This window comes from Melospiza melodia, chromosome Z, assembly GCF_035770615.1.
Source record: "Melospiza melodia melodia isolate bMelMel2 chromosome Z, bMelMel2.pri, whole genome shotgun sequence".
Taxonomy (NCBI): Eukaryota; Metazoa; Chordata; class Aves; order Passeriformes; family Passerellidae; genus Melospiza; species Melospiza melodia.
Genome location: NC_086226.1, coordinates 9002297 through 9020326, shown reverse-complemented (window position 1 = coordinate 9020326; position 18030 = coordinate 9002297). Strand labels below are relative to the sequence as shown.

The 18030-nt window shown below is 52.1% G+C and overlaps 1 protein-coding gene across 2 annotated transcripts in view; it reads left to right on the top strand.

Annotated features, from left to right (window-relative positions):
• The first annotated feature begins 241 nt into the window (after window positions 1–241).
• The window catches only part of ATOSB (atos homolog B), a 38761-nt gene continuing 20972 nt past the window's right edge, over window positions 242–18030 (top strand). Inside the window, exons 1-2 of one of the 2 annotated variants that reach the window (XM_063180162.1) lie at window positions 290–316; window positions 5594–5690. The gene's annotated coding sequence lies outside the window, so the exon portion shown is untranslated. Of the gene's footprint in view, window positions 317–5593; window positions 5691–18030 lie in introns of both variants that reach the window. The other variant, XM_063180163.1, reaches the window with a different exon arrangement.

Here is an 18030-nt window from a genome sequence, read left to right as displayed (position 1 = left end):
CACGCCGACCCTGGCCACGCCCACGTCGCCGCTGCCGGCCAATGAGACGCCACCCCGCCTGGGCCCGCCCCTTCCCCGCTGTCATCACACTCCCGCACGTGGAGGGGGCGGGCTATAGGCGGGGTCTGGGCGCGGTGCTTCACCGCCCATTGGCCACGCGGCTCCGCGACTCGCCCCGCCCCGCGCCCTGCCCCGCCCAGAACACCAATCAGCGCGCGAGAGGCGGGCGCGGGGGGCGTGTCCCCAGAGACACCCGGAAGGAGCGGAGGAGCCGCGCACAGTCGGGGCCGCGGCGGCAGCGGCGGAGGGGGCGCTGGTGGGTCCGGCGGGGCCGCGACGGGCAGGGCCGGGGGGCGCGGGGCACGACTGGGCTGCGGCGGGGACGGGCCGCCCGTTCGGCGTGCGAGGGGGTTCGTGCGCCCCATCTCCGCCGCCTTCCCCCGGTTCCAGAAGGTTCGGGAGGGCCGTTGGGACCGGGGCCCCAGACCTCAGGGGCGAGCGGGAGCTGGGGGAGGCGCGACCAGGAGGGGCCGTGATCGGGTAGTATGGGTGAGGCCGTAAGCGGAGTGGCAGACTATGAGCGGGGGAGGGGGGGGACCGTGACCAAGATGGGGGTTTCTGAGCTGGGGACATCATGGCCGGGATGGGGGTCTGTGAGTCTGAGGCACTGTGACCGAGGTGGGGAGCTGTAGCCGGGGCACTTGGGCCAGCAAGGGGCCTGGCACCGGCGGAGGCTGGGGCAGGAGGTGCCGGGGCGGGGGGGCAGGCGGCGGTGTGACCGCAGAGAGGCTTTGGGGTGGGGGTAGGGGGTGGCGCCCGGGGGAACCGAGGCTTCGGGAGGGCTGTGTCTGGCAGAGGCAGGTGTGGGGGCAGGCGGGAGGGACCGAAACGAGGCGCAAGCTTTGCTGCGGGGTGTCCCCGATCCTGGCTACCAATTCCCCGGCAGCTTAGGGAGGCTGCGCTGCCCCTGGTCTCGCCCACCAGGGCCACGTCCTCTGCGCTGTGACATGGGCAGGGACAGCCCGTCTGCAGCTCTGCCCGCACGGTGGGGCCTCCTCCTCCTCCTCCTCTTCTTTTTCTTCCTCCCGCGGCATCAGCTCCAGCCCAGCTGGGACGCGGTGGGCTGTCCCGGAAGGGCCCGCGGCGGTGGGGCCGTACCCCGGGGGCGCGGGGGGCGCGCCTCGGGCGGCACCTGCCCCGGGGGTCCCTCGGCAGGCCCCGGCGCGGGGCTGCGGGGTGGGCGGCGGGGCGGATGTGAACCCCGGCATCCGCCGCCCTCTGGTGACAGCCAGCCGCGGGCGGAAGGGCCCGTCGGGGCCACTCACCCACCCGAAATCAGCTGCTGCCGACCTAGCCAGGTTTTCAAGCGTTTTGCGGGTTTTTATACAGAAATCGCGCAGGCGGCGTGCGCTCGGCAACCCGGGTGTCGTGTTTGGAAAGGTGGCCTGTTAGGGAAGTCAGAAGGAATGGCTGCGTGGTGGGTGCTGGGGAGGTGGACTTGCTCACAACCCACCCGTGAATCCATCAGTACGAGGGCCACACGCCTCCGGGGTTTCCACACTCCTTTTATTATTTTTCTTTGAAAGAAGGAGTGTGGAATTTGCAGCTGCTGTGGAAAATGTATGGTAGAGGAATGTTGTGCTCTAAATTTAAATTTTAAAAGTAATTTCCACTCATTGCCTTTTTAAAAACATCAGACAAGTATAGATCTGCTTACAGACCTGCCCTCTCCCTGTGTCCTGTCTGTTGGCATCAGCAAAGAGGGGAAGCTGGGAGATTGTGGAGAGTGTAGCAGGCTTGAACCCTGACACAACGCAGTGTCTTGGCAAGCTTGGTAGCACGAGGAGCTGAACAAGGTCCGGCAGGTGACACCGAAGAAAACTCCCAAGGTGATAGTGCTGGAGTTACTTTTGGCAGGGCCGGGCTTTAGGTTGAGGACGGGGAGAATGAAGTCATCCTGTAAAGCCTGGTCACCGCCTTGTTTCCCAGCAGCAATTCCCGTGGTTCGGGTCTCGGCGTGCGTGAGTGGCGTGGCGCTGATCGGGGCTCTGCTTGTCCCAGCACGGAGTCCCTGCGCTGGGACAGGGCCCTGGGGGCAGCGGGCAGGGCTGAGGGTTTGGACGGGGCTGGTTCCGAGGGACGCTGCTGCCACAGTGTTTGTTGCCAGGGAGTCAATGCTTGCCCTCACCTGACCTCCAGCCCCTGCTCCCATAACATTTAACCATAACACTGGGTTGCTGCTGACTCCAGTGGGGCCTGGACGTGTGCCTTTCCATGGAGTCTGGCGTGGTCAGGACAGCAGAGCCCTGCTGTCACCATAGCTGTACAGCTGTTGCCCTTGGTGAGCTGGGCTTGTGGACTGAGGTCCAGCCACAGTTGGAGCAGTGCTGGGGCTGTTTCAGCTGTGCCACTCGCCTGCCTTGTTTCTGTTCCCTTTGTGAGAGGTTTCTTACCCACTGAAAGTTTGAAAGCTGGTGGGGTCACTCTGTACTGTGGGAACTCTGCTGTTCAGAGGCACAGCTTGCTGAGGAGTTCTCTTGCTTCCCTGCTTTTGCAGCAAGTTGTGCAGAGCAGCTCTCCATGCTCTAATTTTCAGGTTTGCCCTCTCCAGAAGTGGCCTTTAGGGAGTTATAGATAATTTAAATTTTACTGGTAGGGCTGCTCTTTCACTCCAAATTGGATGAAGGCGCAGCCCCTACACCCCCACTCGGCTGGTGCTGAGCTTTCTCAACCTCTCTGCCCTCAGCTCTCTTCTCTCTCTGAGCATGCAGAGCAGGAGGAGGAAGTTCCCTCCCTGTGTTCAAGGGACCTGTGAGGGCAGAGGAGCACATCTTTGCCCCTGGTGTTCCTCTTTGTTGTCTGCTACAGGCTGCTTGCCCTGGCACATTTCTGCATGAGTGTGCTGAGTACCAGAGGCCAGAGATACCCAAACTTTGCTCTTTGAGTCTGAGGGTGATTGAAGGGGGTGATTATTGATCTGAGTCTTCAAAGTCAAAAACTCTTGGCTCTTCCCAAGTCCTTTACGTGTTCTTACTGCTCTGGGCCTGCCCATGTTTGTCCTCTTCTAGATCTGGTTGGCACCATTGTGTGCTGTGTGGAAATGCACCATGCCTGGGGGCCAGGACACTTCCTGATGCAGAATAAGAAAACCTGTTGTTGGTGGGTATGTGACCACAGACAAGAAAGGAGAAAGTGAAGCCATATGGTTAGAAAAGTGGTGTCCTCAGCACGCTGTCAATGGAGCTGTAATCAAATTATCAGAGGCTTTGGTAGCTGGAGGAATTAATGAGTTGGGTTTGAAACAGGACAGATGTGAAGGGCAGCATGGGAGAAATCCTGAAAGGAGATATTTGTATGCTGGCAGATGGTTTGTTGCAGGTTACTTAGTGAGATTGTTGCAGGTTACTTTGTGAGAGTCTTCTCTGAGAGGCTTTTGCCTTGCATCTCTCCACATTGCATAATTCCCAGGGACCACCTTCTTCCGGGGAACTGTGTGGGTCTCTGTGTCCTGGTAATTCCACGTTGCCATGTTTCTGATCCTTGCTTCTGTCTGTAGTACCTGGCACCTCTGCTCCTTGGAGCTTATTTTCTAACCAGCTCAGTTCTTTGTTATTTCATGATGAATTGCTTGTGATCAAGTGAGCCAGGTGAATATAACCTCCAGAGAACTTGCTCTCATGAAGTTTGAGGCCTGCTTTAAAAATTATTTTCTTTGACAATGAAGTGTCTCTGTTCATCCTCCCTTTGGCTTTGCCCCTCTCTTTCACAGTCTCCCTTGCTGGAGACACCCAGCTGCCAATTAACATGTTTTCCCCCTGTTTCCGTCTGCATCTTCAGCTGGTTGTGAATCCTGAATGAAGAGCAGCTGGGCTCACATGCTCTGCATTTCAGAGAGCCTTTTCAGGACTGGCCAGTGCAGTTGCAGTCATACTTGCCTGTGGCCTGGACAACCCCCCAGCCAAGCAGCATGATGGTAGAACAATACTTGTATGGGAAACCTTCAAAGGAGTCCTGTGTGCTGCAAAATGGGAAGTTAGTGATTCAGCTGGAAGTGCTTTTTAGTAATAAATCCATGTCCTGGGCCAGGGGTGAAGTCAACGCTGAGATTCTTGTTAGATGTGAACAAAGATGCAAAGCCCTTTATGCAAGAGCTGAGGTGGTAATCCAGATCTCCTGGCCTGAGTCCATTTGGGGTAATTGCATTCTTCCTGGGTAGTGTTTTCAACCCATCCCTGTCAGATACATTGCCATCGCTTCCTGTGCTGCTGCAGTATGTGGGTGGCAGTACTTCAGCCATGTCCAAAGCAATTCTTGTCACTGCTCAGGCTTAGCACCTTTTGAGCCTTCTCTGAAAGACAGTGTGCTAGAGGAGGGACTTGGTAGAGGGTTTTCTATATATGTATATTTATGTCTACACATGCTGCTTTTACTGGGGCTTGTTCTGCTTACAAGCTCTCCAGACCGGTAGCCCTTGTGCCTTGCTGGTACCATTTCCAGGTGGGCCTTCTCCTGGGATGCCAGTGCAGGTGTCATTAAGCACAAACTTTCTGGGTGCCCTCAGGACAGTTTTAAGGGCTGAAGCCCCAGTGTGGTGGTGTGGCCTTGCCTCCCTGCACCACGGTGGGAAGGCTTGTTTCTGGGGCACTGGCAGCCTGCCTGCCTGCAGTGCTCTGCTCCCTAGCACAGCAGCTCTGGTCGTGCTGGGCTGTGCTCTGGTGCTGCTGCAGGGTGGTTGCCTGTGGGGATGATCAAGCTGCGAGCAGGGACTGCCTCACAGCAGCTTTTGCCCATCATGCCTGCGGCCAGGGGAAGGTCAGACCTGATCCTGGGGAGCCTGATGCCATCCTGGTTTTCAGGACCTGCTCTGCACGAGGACCTAGCCCACACAAAGTGTGATCTCCAGTGGTCTGCAATTAAAGCACTGGGAGCCTGGGGAGGAGACTTAAACAACATCTTTGTGATGGTGTTGGCAGGCTTCTCGGAGATTTCTATTAAGCAATTGTCGTTTTCTCCCTTCCCTGTAGCCTGGGAAACGCTGTGGTGTTGGATTTGTCTTGGTCTGTTTGGGTTGTTGGGAGGGGTGTCTCTCCAGCAGTGGAGTTTGTCCCTCCCTGCCCTGGCTCTGTGTCTCCATGGGGTGGCTCAGCAGGTGGCCTGTGGGGACCACAGCCAGCGCCTGTTCTTGCAGATAAACCATATGCCAGCGCACCCACTCGAGTACAGCAGAGCCTGTGTGCTGGAGAAACCTACAGCTGTGTGGGTGGACAAGAACAAAGCCAAAGGCACAGAAAGGCCTTTATTTCCCACTGAAATCTGGGCAGGGATATCATGGATGTGGCCTTAGCAGCTCTCTCTGGAGGGCCAACTGTGCACCCACCTGGAGTCGTGCAGGGAACTGGGGGTAGTGGAAGCCAGGAGGGAGTCAGGGCTGCAGCTGGAGGGGCAGCCTCAGCACTGCTAGATCTTTGAGCTGGTGGGGTGTTTGGGGTCTCTTGCTTCTGTGCACAGGCCACTAACTCACTTAGCTTGGGTGAGCAGTTACTGCCCACCCAGTGTTCCAGCTGAACCTGTGCGAGTGGACTTGTCTTTCCAGGTGACCCAGGACAGCCAGAACAAGGGACCTCAAGGCCAGACTGCAAGGGCTGACAGCTGAGAGCTGCCTTCTCTGTCTGCTTCAGCCCTACACCGAGGTTAGCAACATTCAAACATCACTGATTTCCCTTGTCTCATCAGGGCTGTGTGAAGAAACAGGGAACTCTGTGCTCTTCTCCCCTTGGATCACAGGGATAGCTCTGTAAGGTAGAGATCACTCAGATGAGGTTCTCCCACAGCCAAAGTTTTTTGAGTGCTCCTGCATCCCACCTGGCTGTCAGCATGGCAAAGGGAACCTGGATGTGTGGAACCAGTGCTGCTAGGACTGTTGAACCCTGCACACAGTTATTGGGAGCTCAAGGGTGATGTGTTCTTGGGAACTTGCAGTCTGTGCTGTTGGCCACACTCCTCCTTCTGCATGCCAGCAGGATTGAATTGGGAGCATTTCCCAGCTGCAGGCCCTGCTGTCCTTCACCTGAACCCACCTGAGACTTTACCCAGAGCTTGTGGCAGATGTAATCATGTTCTCTATTAGCAGCATTTGTTTTTTTCCTGCATTTTCCCAGGATTTTGTAGCTTGGCTTTGATGTGTGAGGCTCAGAGGAAGTATTTTAGGAGGACCAGCAGTTTTTGTATTGCCACTGGCAAGAAATATTACCTGGTCCAAGGCAACCAGCCTGGAGCACCCTGAGGTGGCTGTGGGCTTCCTGCCCTGTCCCTGGATGCTTGTGTGCCTGCCTAGAATCCAGCAGTGCTTGCCCCACCTGCACGGTGTGCTCTCACCTGAAAGGGAGCCCTCATCAGGACTGTGCCTCTGGCAGGGCAAGATGAACCCTTCTCTCACTCCAGAGCTCAGGTGTGATTTGGCCAGGAAAGAATATATGAGGAAGACATAGTTTAGGATGCATAGCTGCCCAGGCTCTGCAGCTCTTCCTCTGAAGTGCCTGCCAGGGAAGCTGGGAGCAATCCAGAGGCAGCTGGAAACTGGGCTTCAGGCCATTTCATCCTTCAGCCTGATGCCGAAGTGGTACCCACAGAGGGTGATGCAGGGATAGATTTACCTGTGAAGGTGGAAGGAAGAAAGGAAGGAAGAACTCCTTTGCTCATGCCAGTGCCCTGTGCTGCAGATTACCAATCACACAATGCAGTGAGAGCAGAGTGGCCCCTTTATCCAGCTGGGCTGTGGCATTCACTAATACCTGTTCCATGGTGGGGTTTTATATCTCTCTTAGTGATGAGAGGCATGACAAAGACCAGAGAAAAGGTTTTCTCTCAGTTTTGCTGGAGCTGCTTGTAGATTCCACTCAGCTAAGTTCACAGCATGCTCTCAGGCCTCCCCTGCCTTTGGCAAAGGCCATTTCAACACAGAGCACAGAATCATAGAAAGGCTTGGTTTGGAAGGGACCATAAAGATCACATCCCCACCCTCCTGCCATGGGCCAGGGGAGCCATACATGAGACCAGGTTGCTCAGGGCCCCATCCAACCTGTCCTTGAACTCTGCCAGAAATGGGACATCCACAGCTTCTCTGAGCCACCTCTGCCAGTGCCTCACACCCCTCTGGCATAGTATTGGATCCAGTTTTCTCCCACCCCTCCTTGATAACCAGTTAGCTTAATATCTTAATGGACAGCAAATCTCCCATTTATGTGTAAAGCAGCAGCTTTTCCTGTTGCTTGGCCACAGCATGAAGCTGTTCTCTGGTTCATATATCACCTTACCCAGGTGATATCAGTGAGTTTATATTTGGTCTGAATTAGCAATTTTGGTTCTATTTAGTGCAGCTGGTGGTAGTCTGGAAACTGACACAACTTGCAGACCCGTGGACAGAATTGCAGTGCCTCTCTTGGGAATGGGATGGAACCCTGTGCTGGGATACCTAACTGCTGGGCAAACTGGAGTTTATATCTTTAACAGAGAGCAGTCAGCCTAACATCCTCTAGCCTTCTCTTGGTGTGTGTAGGCTGCCCTTGCCCCAGAGTCTGACCAGCTGATGTAGCACTAGATCATCTTTCCACTGAAAACCACCAGAAAATGCTGCTTCCTCCTTCAGAACTGGAGCTCTGGGTTCCTTGTGGATATTGGCACTGGAGTTATGCAAGGAATCCCCTATTTGCCCAACCATCTCTGTTGCAAATAGGTTGGGCATTCAAAGATCCTGTTCATGGGAGTGTTGGGACAGCTGGATCCTTGTTCAGTTCTTGCTGCTCCCAAGAATGGAGCAGAGGATCATCTGCTGAGGCTATTTTAGGTTTCTGAACATTGCTGGTGTCCCTCTGAGCTCTTATTTGTGTGCAATCCTACGGCTTCCTGCTAAGATCTGTGTGAGAATCACATATCCTCATGTGTGAAGGTTTTGCTTGTGCACAGTGTTCCAGGGATTGAATTCCTCACTTACCTCAACATCTAACCCATCTCAGCTGTATCTGTGACTCCTTTTTCTAACCTTTAGCTCTGAACATCCCTTGGACCTTGCTTTGCAGATGCCCGTGTGTTGCCTGGTGGGAAGCAGTCTGCAGCTTCCCAATGTTTTCCTGCCAGAAATGTGCGTCCTTCTTTTTGCAGCAGTTGATTCCTGTTGTCTCAGATGGGAACTTACATTGCTGAAAACAATCTTCCACACAACCTCTAGGGGTGGAAATAGTCCAAAGCCCACAGCTGAGTGAGATGGGATCCTGGTTCTGGCCATCTCTGCATGGTTGGATGGCTGCTTGCAATCTGCCACCACCATCCTCCAGCGTGGCACAGGGTGGGGCCTCCTGCCCTCTCCCTTCTTGGTACACCCAAGACTTTTGGCTTCCCTGCACTTTTTGGTTTCTACCTGCTCAGGTAATTTTTCAGCAGTGCTGAGCATTGCTGAGTTTCATGTTGAGGCAAGATGTGGCTCTGCAGTTTTGGCCCATCTTTATTTTTAGCTGTGTAAGGCATGGTTGATGGTATCAGAAGGAAGTTGCACGGCCTCCGGAGCTCCATGACTCATCCTGGATCAGGACCGAGGCTTTGCTAGCTTCGGCTATAACCCTCAAGTGATGTTACTGGTTGTGGGAAAGGGCAGAACGGAGAGAGAAGCAGAGCTTTTAGAAGTTTGGGTTTGTTTTATTTTTTTTTTTGCTTGTCTGCTAAGTTGTTGAATTTACATGGTGAAAGATATTGACAGATATCACTCCTGAGTGTGGTTCAAGAGAGTCCTTTGTCTTTGTCTTGTGCCTGTGTGAGAGAGGTGAAAGGGAAGAGAGCTCTGCTTACCATCCAGGCTGGGTAACTGTTTAAAGGCATGTAGCAATGGTAGGGGAGAGTTTTTAAGGCAAGAAACAAAGCAGGATTCTGTCTCTGATTCAAGCCACAGTGAGGTTTGATGCAGCAGTACAGACCTCCCTGAAGTGGAAACTGGAACTGGAGAGCAGAGGCTTGGGAGATACCTGCCAGGATGCAGCAAGAAGAGTCTGAGGCCCCCATTTCCATTAGATCTGGTGCTACTGCAGTGTCGAAAGAGCTCCTGGGGCTTTCTGACCTGCAGGCAGCTGTGTTGGGCTGGACTGGAGAGGAGCTGCATGACACCCCCATGGAGCAGGCCCTGTGGGACAGGTGAGGATGTTGAAGCACCCCTGCCTGCCACAGCACGAAGGAGATGCAGTTAAAAAGACAGATTCCCCAAATCTGTCAGCGTGGCTCTCCTGTGCCTTGCCTTAGACAAGGTGGGGTGCAATGCACCTGAATCTGGAGTAGGGTCATTGCTCCTGAGGTGGGCAGGGATGAGGGCTTGTGGGACTGGGCTTCCACATGTACCCCCTTTCCTTCCTTGGTGAAGGTGCTGCCTTTTAGGAGTATGTTGAAGCTTTTGGGTGTTTCATGTGTGGGGCAGTGGGGAGAGGACAAGCAAGGGGGAACAGAGACAGGGGAGCATGTTGGAGGGTATTGCTATGGTGACTTGCCACTGGCAGTGTCACTGATAGGGCAGGAAAGCAGTCAGGCAAATGTGGAAGGTGCCACAGCCCTCAGTGCAGCCCAGTCCCAGCTGTGCCATGGGCTTGGCAACCCTGAACTCCTGCCTGATAATTTGGCATCTAGAGCTGTTCTCCTCTGGCAGCAGCCTCGGGGTGAGTGGTCAGGGGTGTTTTGTCCATCTTCTCCCCTCTTTCGCCCCTTGCTGGGGTGTGGGCAGGCAGCTCCCACTTAGACCTGTTTGTTTTGAAGCCCTGAGCTGCAGAGCAGGCCCAGCCAGGAACAAACCAGTCTCTTGATCCCTCTCACTGTACCATGGTAGAAAGCAAGTCATTCTGCTGCCCTTGCTTATCCTCAGTTAATCAACATAAGTGGCTCCAGCCATGACTGCACCTTCCCAGGATGCCTGGCCCTGTGCTGTGCTGTTCTGTCCACCTTGCACAGCCAGTTTGCCTTGCTCCAGGGTATCTGTACTTAGGGAGAGCAGACACTCTTGTGACCCCTCTGATATGGTCTGAGACCGTCCTCTGGGGCAGACAAAAGATAATTTAAACATTTTTGAAGCTGCCTTTGGGTAGACCCCTTACCAGGTACTGTTGAGAGAGCTGGCTCTTGTTGGTGAAGGGGCAATCATGCACTCACTAGCAGAGGGAATGGCTCAGGAAGCCATTTCCAGTCTGGCCATAGTGTGAGTGTGACTGAGGCCTGACCTGTCATCCATGATATGCCTAAAGGCCTGGATGTAAGCCAGGGAAAAGGACCTGCTGGCGGCAAGCACAGCTTGCTCGTGTCAACATGGATGGCTGTGTGAGCTGTAAACCTCTCTCATTACACCTCTCAAAGGTCACTGCTGGCAGCGAGCTACAGCACCCTGCCCACAGCTCTGTGCCCAGCCCAGAGTGAGAGGGAAACAATGCCCTTGGAGATGTATGGAGGCTGTTTGTGTGGGCTTGCCATGGGGTGGCACACACTGCTCTGCTGCCTGTGGCCAGAGTCTGTCTGGGACTAGGGTGTTCAGTCAAAAATGGATGGGAAAGGATGCCTGTGAGCTACTCAAATAGCCCTGTACGCACAAATGTCATAATCCTTGCCTGAGCTGTGACCCCTCCTTTCCAGGGTACAAGGCCTCATGTATTGCCCTGAAAACCATTTCACCCTTTCCAGTCTGCCCTAGTGTCCTTCTGTGATGTAAGGTTGCTGTAAGATCTGCATGGACTGCCCACTCCTCTCCAGTTCTGCAGTTTCAGTAGTCTTAAAACTCCTGAACAGTCTAGACTTGTTTGCACAATATTCCCTGGACTCCAGACCCTGGTGTTCCCAAGGGAGAGCAAACAAGGAGGTGGAACCTGGAACATGGAGCCTCTGGGAAAGCCTCCCATGGTGGACAGCAGTCTGTTTCCTCCCTCTCACTGCCAACAGGTTCCTTCTGCTTTCAGAGGAGAGCAGCTTGCCTCTGCACTGAAGGCTGGAGCTTCCTTCCTATGGAGGAATCTGGGACTGTAGTACCTGACACTGAAGGCAGCTTTGGGTCAGCAGCTTGAGGACTGCTTTCCATGTATGTGACCTTCAGCACTTGGTGTGAGAGTTGGTGTTACATCATATTATGGGTGCAGGTGGTGGCAGAGCATGGTAAAAGTCCATTGGGTCACACTGTAGTTCCCATTGACCCCACTTTCACAGCCAGTGGTTTCTCATCTTTCCTCTGCACCAAGGCCCCAAGATGTGCTATGGAATATCATGGAGTGATGCAGAGCCCAGCACATGAGGGGTGTGGTGTCATATGTGTGTGTTGGGGTGGGAATTGCCATTTTCTAGGCCAGAGAATGTTTTCTCTTTTATAATTTGTAAACACCTTGCCTGCCAAGATTGCTGCCCAAGGTTCAATCTCTTGGGCACTGTGACCCCATGAGTTACAGCCATGCCATCACTGAAGTGCTGCCCCCCTTTTTCTGTCTTACCTCTTCATACTACACGGTTTGAAGCACAAAGTACCAAAAAAGCCCAAAGGTAGTGGGGTCATATACTCTGCTGCCAATTTGGAGAGGAGTTAAGATAGGCAGTGCTGGAATAAACATTTAGGGAGAGGCAGCCAAGAGAGATTTCCTCCTGGCTGAGCCATGGTGTTGAAGCTGGGAAAGTACTGTGTGGGTTCCATGCTGCTTTGCTTTGCCTGTGCCATTACCTGAGGCAAGTCCAGGACATGCCTGCCTACTGGTAATCAGGTGGGGACACCATGCTGAGCGGTGTTACTCTGAAGAATTGGACAGTGCCCCGTGGGACATCAGGACCAACCTGCATCCTGCTGCTGTGGGAAGAGTGGTGGGGATTTCACCAGAGAGGTGGTAGATCAGTGAGATCAAGTGGAAATTTTGACCCTGTGGGTGTTTCTGCCTGCATTCCCTAAATTGTGAGAGGGTGGCTGGGTCCAGCTGTGCTGCACAGATTTTCTGGAGGATGCATGAAGAATGGCTTGCAAGAGCCAACCCTTAGCTCCACTCAGGCTGGGAGAAAATGCCTGGATGCCATGGACCAGGGTTTGCTTATTGCCAGTCAGCGCTGCTGGAGCTGTCAGGCCAGCACTGCCACTCAGCCCTTTCTATACCAGCGTTTGCATTGCTGATGAGATTAGCATAGCTGGGCCAGCAGTGGACAAAGGGCGTAATTCTCAAGATCCTCTCTGCTGTGGCTGCCAGCAAAATAAAGCAGTTATGGCATCAAGTAGGGAGTCTGAGCTTTGTTTTCAATTCGTCTTTTAACAGCAGCAAAAGCTAAAAATATAAGCTGTTTTTGAGGAACTAGAATATTCTCAGGCTTTTCATCTAGGTCTGCCAGCCTCTTTCCTAGGCTGACAGTCTGGGATCTTAAGGTATTTGCAATGATCTGTTCTGGCCTTGTAATAAATATGGAGAGAGAGAACAGAAAAACTGGTGGCATTAATCTGCCACCCTGAAAGTGCTCCTCTTGCTGCTGTGCCTTTTCCCTGTAACCAAAGGCTGTTTTGTGGCTTAGATTTGTTGAGGAAACAGACTTACAGCTCTTCTCTTTCTTCTGTGCAGCAATTTCCCTGGCAGCTCAGTAGGAATGATTTATTACAGATTTCAGCTGTTTAATTCTGTTTCCCCACAATATGACAGTGTTGGAGTAACTGAGCAAAAGGCAGTGATGTTTCCGGAGGAAGGCTGCTATCAGAGGCCACCCTTGTAGCAGAGGCTGGAAGCAAGGAGGAACAGTTTACCAGGAAATTCCTGTGTTGGTGTACTGGGCACTTTTGGGAAGGAACAGGCATGTGACCCTAAAAGCTTCCTCGCTACAGGACTCCAAACATTGCTGATGAAGCTGTTTGAGCAGCAGTGAGAATGCTGCCCTCCAGAGCCTGGGAAAGGTCTGACCAAAGTGGTGGTCTGGAGAGAAAAGGCAAATTCTGTCCTTAAGTGAACCTCAAGTGCTATTTTTGGAGTGTAGGTTTTCTTTTTTTTTTTTTTTTTTTTTTTTTTTTTGTGGGTTGGGGTTTTTTAATTACTTTTTGATGGTGGTTTGGGTTTTTTTTGGTACTGAAGAGGAATCATTTTTGCAAATCCCTGTAAGGCAAGAGAGAATTTCCTTTGGAGTGAGCTGGCCTGAAACTCGATACGTCTCTCATGTGTGTTAACAGAGAAATTAAAAGATAGTACCATAAAGGGATAGGGGATAATGAATTTCATCTAGTATTATGTTGTCCTGGGAGATAGAGCTAGGCAAGGGTATTGCAATAATGTTATGCTTTGCATGACAATAACAGCAAATACCACCTTAACCCACTTCCCCAGGGAGGGGTGAAAGGGTCAGTTTTCAGAGAGTCCCCAGGAAGGTGGAGCAAGGCAATCAAGAAGACAGAAGCCTGAGAAAAGATGCCAGGAGACTTACAGACGAGCAGTGTGTAATAGCTGTGCATTTTTTGCAGTTTGAGTTCAGTTTTCCCATTCTTTGTCCCAGCTGAACTGGGCAATGTTGGGCTCTTGACCTCACTGCAATCTTGAGAAACATACTCAAGAAACCATAACTTTAATAACATTCGTGATATATCCGACCCAGAGCCTGAATTAACAAATCTTTAACTTATCTGTCTCCCAGGCAGATAGATGAGTGGTAGTTTGTTACTGCACCAGTCAGGGATTTCAAAGGGTCTGCTGTGGGTGTACACTGCTGTAGACCTGGTCCTGGGAAGCTTTACTGGTTAGCAGGCCCTCAAAAGGGTTTCTGTAGGTGTGTGATAAAAACAGAGAGCCTGAGGTCAGTACCTGGAAGCCTACCAACTCCTAGAGCTGGGCCAGAGTATCAAGTCTTTACTCAAACACATGAATCTTTTAAGGTAGAGAATGCCATTACTTGTTCTCAATGAAGTATCTAGTGCCCTACCAGCCTTTGGAGACCTACAGCACTCTTCTGATTTATAACACTATATCTGGGTCTCTTTTTTTTCTTTCTTTTTTTTTCTTTTTATTTTCTGGACTATGCTAAGTTACTGCACATGCTGGTCCCCTCTGGTGGCAGAGAGCGCATGGGTCAGGTTGTGTGGCCCAGAGAGCTGGGTGCAGTGTGTATGGCCAGCAGCCGACTGGGGCCAACTCCTGCTTTAGGAGAGGTGGGAACAGAGGAGATTGACAATTGGGAAAACTGCTTGATGTAGAATATGTGGGTACTTTTTAATCCCTCCCCATCACTGGGGATCTCAGAGGTCTCGGTACCACTCTTGCTCCACTCCCCACGCTGTGCCAGGGGCTGGGGGCTGCCCACCCATCTCCTTCCTCAGGGCAGGGTCAGCATGCTGTGACTCAGTTTCCCTGAAGCCTGGGGAGAAGGAAGGGGGTGGAGCAGGACCAGAAGGGGGCAGAGGGGAAGTTACAGCAGCTGATAGGAAATGGCATTTTAGGGTGCTGCAAGGTGGCCCTACCCCATCCTGTCTGCTGGGGGTGGTATTTTGGGTTGCAGTGGTACAAGCTGGTTCTGTCTGCCATGGAACTGGTGTTTCAGGATGTGCTTGGGCAGCTCTGTTCCAGCTGCAGAGCTGGCGATTTTGGCAGCCCTTGCTCCATCCTGCCGTTTCCTGTGCCAGGGATCATCCTAGGAAGTGAGACGTGGCTGTACCTTCCATGTCCTCTGCATTCCTATGTCCAGGGTGTATAATTATGCACAGTCCCATAGTACTGCTTCCCTAGCTTGTGACTTTGGGCTGCTGGTCTGGATGTGGGTCTGAGCTTGTCTCAGACAAGGCAAGAATCTGCGTGCAGGCTGTGTAGTAACAGCCTGGCATCCCTTGCTGGCTCTGATTTGCTCCTGGTCATGGAGCAATGGGTCTACCTGGGGACAGAGGAGTCCTTGGAAGACTGACAATGGAGGTGCCCAATCCCAGCTGTTTCCTTCCTCATCCCTATTTCTCTGTGTAACCCCAAATCTGCATGCATGGAGCATGTTTTGTAGTAAATCTGCTGAACTGAGGGCAGGCAGAGCAAAACCAGGTGACTATAAAGAAGTGCAAGCCCAAAACCTGCCTGTGTTGTTGCAGCAGTGTGAGGCACAGTAGTTTGTAATGATGATGAGCACGGCCAGAGGCATCCCTCCCACCCTGTTGTGTGTATTTGGTGCTTCCTTCAAGCCACCAGCAGATTTTCAGTACAGCTCTTTTGTAAGTGGAGGGTAGGTCCAGCTTCCCCTGGATGCTGCAATCCACCTTGCTTCTGTGAAACTCTCTTCATTTGAGGCAGTGCTCTAAGGGTTAAGCCATGGTTGTGGGATAGGGTTTGTATCAGGAACAAAGAGGGCTTTTAAGGTCTGTGCTGGCCTAGGAATAGAGGGAATTGATTGAGCCTTTCCCAGTGTGTTGAATTACAAAGGTCATGGAGACCCTTTTGCTGGGAGGCAGCAGCCTTTGAGCTCCCTGCTGGAAGTGGGGCAGAGAGAAAAGAAACTGTGAAAGTGAGTGAGAACAACTTAGTGGAGAGCTTTAAGACCAGGTGAAAACTGGAACTGTATCCTGGGGTAAATAATGTCTGAACACAAGGCTGGGTACCTTCTCCCTGAGATTTTTGGGTGGTTTGGTTTTGCTCCACCTCCTTCCCTCCCCCTTACTGCATTTACAGCTGACCCACACATGACACCTGAATAAGCAGCACCTTTGGTGTATCCAGAACTTGGGCAGGCCTCTCCAGCCTGCTCAGAGCTGGTGAAGGCAGCAGAGGGTAAAAGGCAGTGCCTGTAAGGGAGGATCTTTCCAAAATGAGAAAGAGGAGCGACTCTGGTGCCTACAGGGACATTTTGCCTCAACAGAAGAGGAAGCTTCTTACCACCTGAACTAGACCTGGATTTTTCATGTGGAGCTGAGCAGGAAAGCCCAATTCTAGCTGGTTTCCAAGCCCCTCTTCTTAATGTTGTCTGCTCAGGGTGTCCCATGGGGCACAGCAGCAGAGGGTCCAGCAAAAGGAGCTAGGGAAAAGAACTATGGCAGAAACGTCTGCTTCCCTTCCTGCAGCAAGATGAAGAGAGGACACAGGTAGTTTCCATCTTGAGCTTTGGATGGGATGAGCCATCCAGCTAGTCCATCTAAGACATACGGAAAAATGTGGTTTAGTGGTCTAGTCCTTAAAACTTTCAGGTTTTAAGTACCAGCTTATCAGGCATTTGGCCATTCAGCTCCATCCACTGGCACAGGTGTGCTCCCCCATCTGATTTTATTTAAAGTAATTCCATTTCTGATCTTTATGTTGGATCAACTGACCTCAGATGTGATCTTTTGGAGCAAGGACTGTTTAGGCTCTGTCTGGGAGATGAAAGCTGATTCCAGTTAGTATCCAATGAGGGTCTCTGCAGCCACCACCTAAGTTAGCAGCCCAGAGGATTCTCTACTTTTTCAAGCACTAGAAGGGCAAGACTGTGGGAGCACAGAGCTGCATGAGAAGGGGGACTTGTTTTGGTGCTGTCAGAAACCCAAACATCTGCTCAGCTTGGTAGCCAGCCTATTATTGGGGTCATTCTCTGTGTTATCTGTCTCATTAACCAGGAACTGTTTCAGCAGAAGCATCAAGTTCATGGATGAGTTGCTGCTTTGGATTGACTTTGAGAAGGCTTGAATTCCTTCACCTTTAGTTGCTCCAAATCCTCTCTTCTCACCCTGTCCTTTGACATCACCTGTGCTACAGAAGCTTGCCAAAAACAAACATAAGGTGGATAACTGAGCTCCTCTCTGCTGGTAGTTCCACGTTGCTGACCTGGAATGCGCTGTTTGAAGACAGCAGAGTCTTCTCACTGTATTTTAGGTGAACACTCTGCCACTCTCTTCAGCCACCTGGACTGCAGAAGGGGAGCATGAGGCACTTGCAAGAGTTCCCCTTGGTCTGGGAAAGATGTCAGAATCAAGAAGAGCTTGGCTGTCTCTGCTCTGCTCCTTCTCCCATCCCAGCTGGAGAGGAGTGTTGCAGATGGGATGTTATCCCTCTGTTAGTCACAAAGAAGGGTGTGGCAGGAAAGTCTGGCTCAAAAGTCAGTCAGTCTGGCTCAAATTGGATCAGTCCCCAGCTGCTTAACTGGATGTAGGGCAGTCCCTCAGCTTCCTGTGTGCTTGGGGACCATGTTAGGGAGCTGACCATGCCCAAGAGCTCACACAGGTTTGTTACTGCTCTCTCAGGGGCTCCCAGAGTTTGTAGACAAGCCCACCTTTTCAGTTGTGGTAGGCTGATTTAAGCATGTGCATTTAAATTGCCAGGTCCATCCTGCTGGTGGCTGCTGAGTTCAGTTCAGGAGCTTGCCCAGTTGCTGTGGCCTCAGTGACACTGTGGCCATGGTGTTGGCTCTGCTGACACGTGCTGAGCACTAGGGATCTTCCTCCTGCTTCCCTAGAAGGGACCTGAAGTACTGCAGCATCCTGATGAGAGAAGGGCTGCTGTGCAGAGGAAGCTGCTGGAGCCCATAAAGATGCCATGGGGCAAAAACTTGTGTTTTGTTGTCCTGAGAAAAGAGGCTCTGTGTATACATAGTGAGGATCAAAAATTTAGAAGTCCAGGGAGAAGCAGCAGTTCTGGCATACAATCCTGAGCTTTGGCAGAAAATCATTCTTTGTGCCTATTAATATGTGACATTCCAGCCCAAAGTGTTGTCCCTGGCTCCCTGGCCAAAATATAATTTACTTTGGCCTTAATTCCTGGGTGTCAGGGCTTTCTATCTAAGCTGGGGCTTCATGACCCTGTTGAAGACATAATGCTTGATTGACTTGTTCTTTTGCAGTATACCTTGCCCCAAGTATCCTGTGTGTGGCTGCAGGCAAAATGCTACAGATGGCCAAGGGATCCTGGGAGGAAGGGTCCAGAGTCCCTTGTCTGTGCATGACTGTGACCCATGTGATGTGGAGAGGAAAGAATGAGAGAAGAGCCTGTGTGATGCCAGTAATTTTCTGTTGTAGCCGATAGATGGATCCTCTAGCTCCGACAGGCAGGGGTGCAGGTCTGTGACTGGGTGTGCTGCATGGAG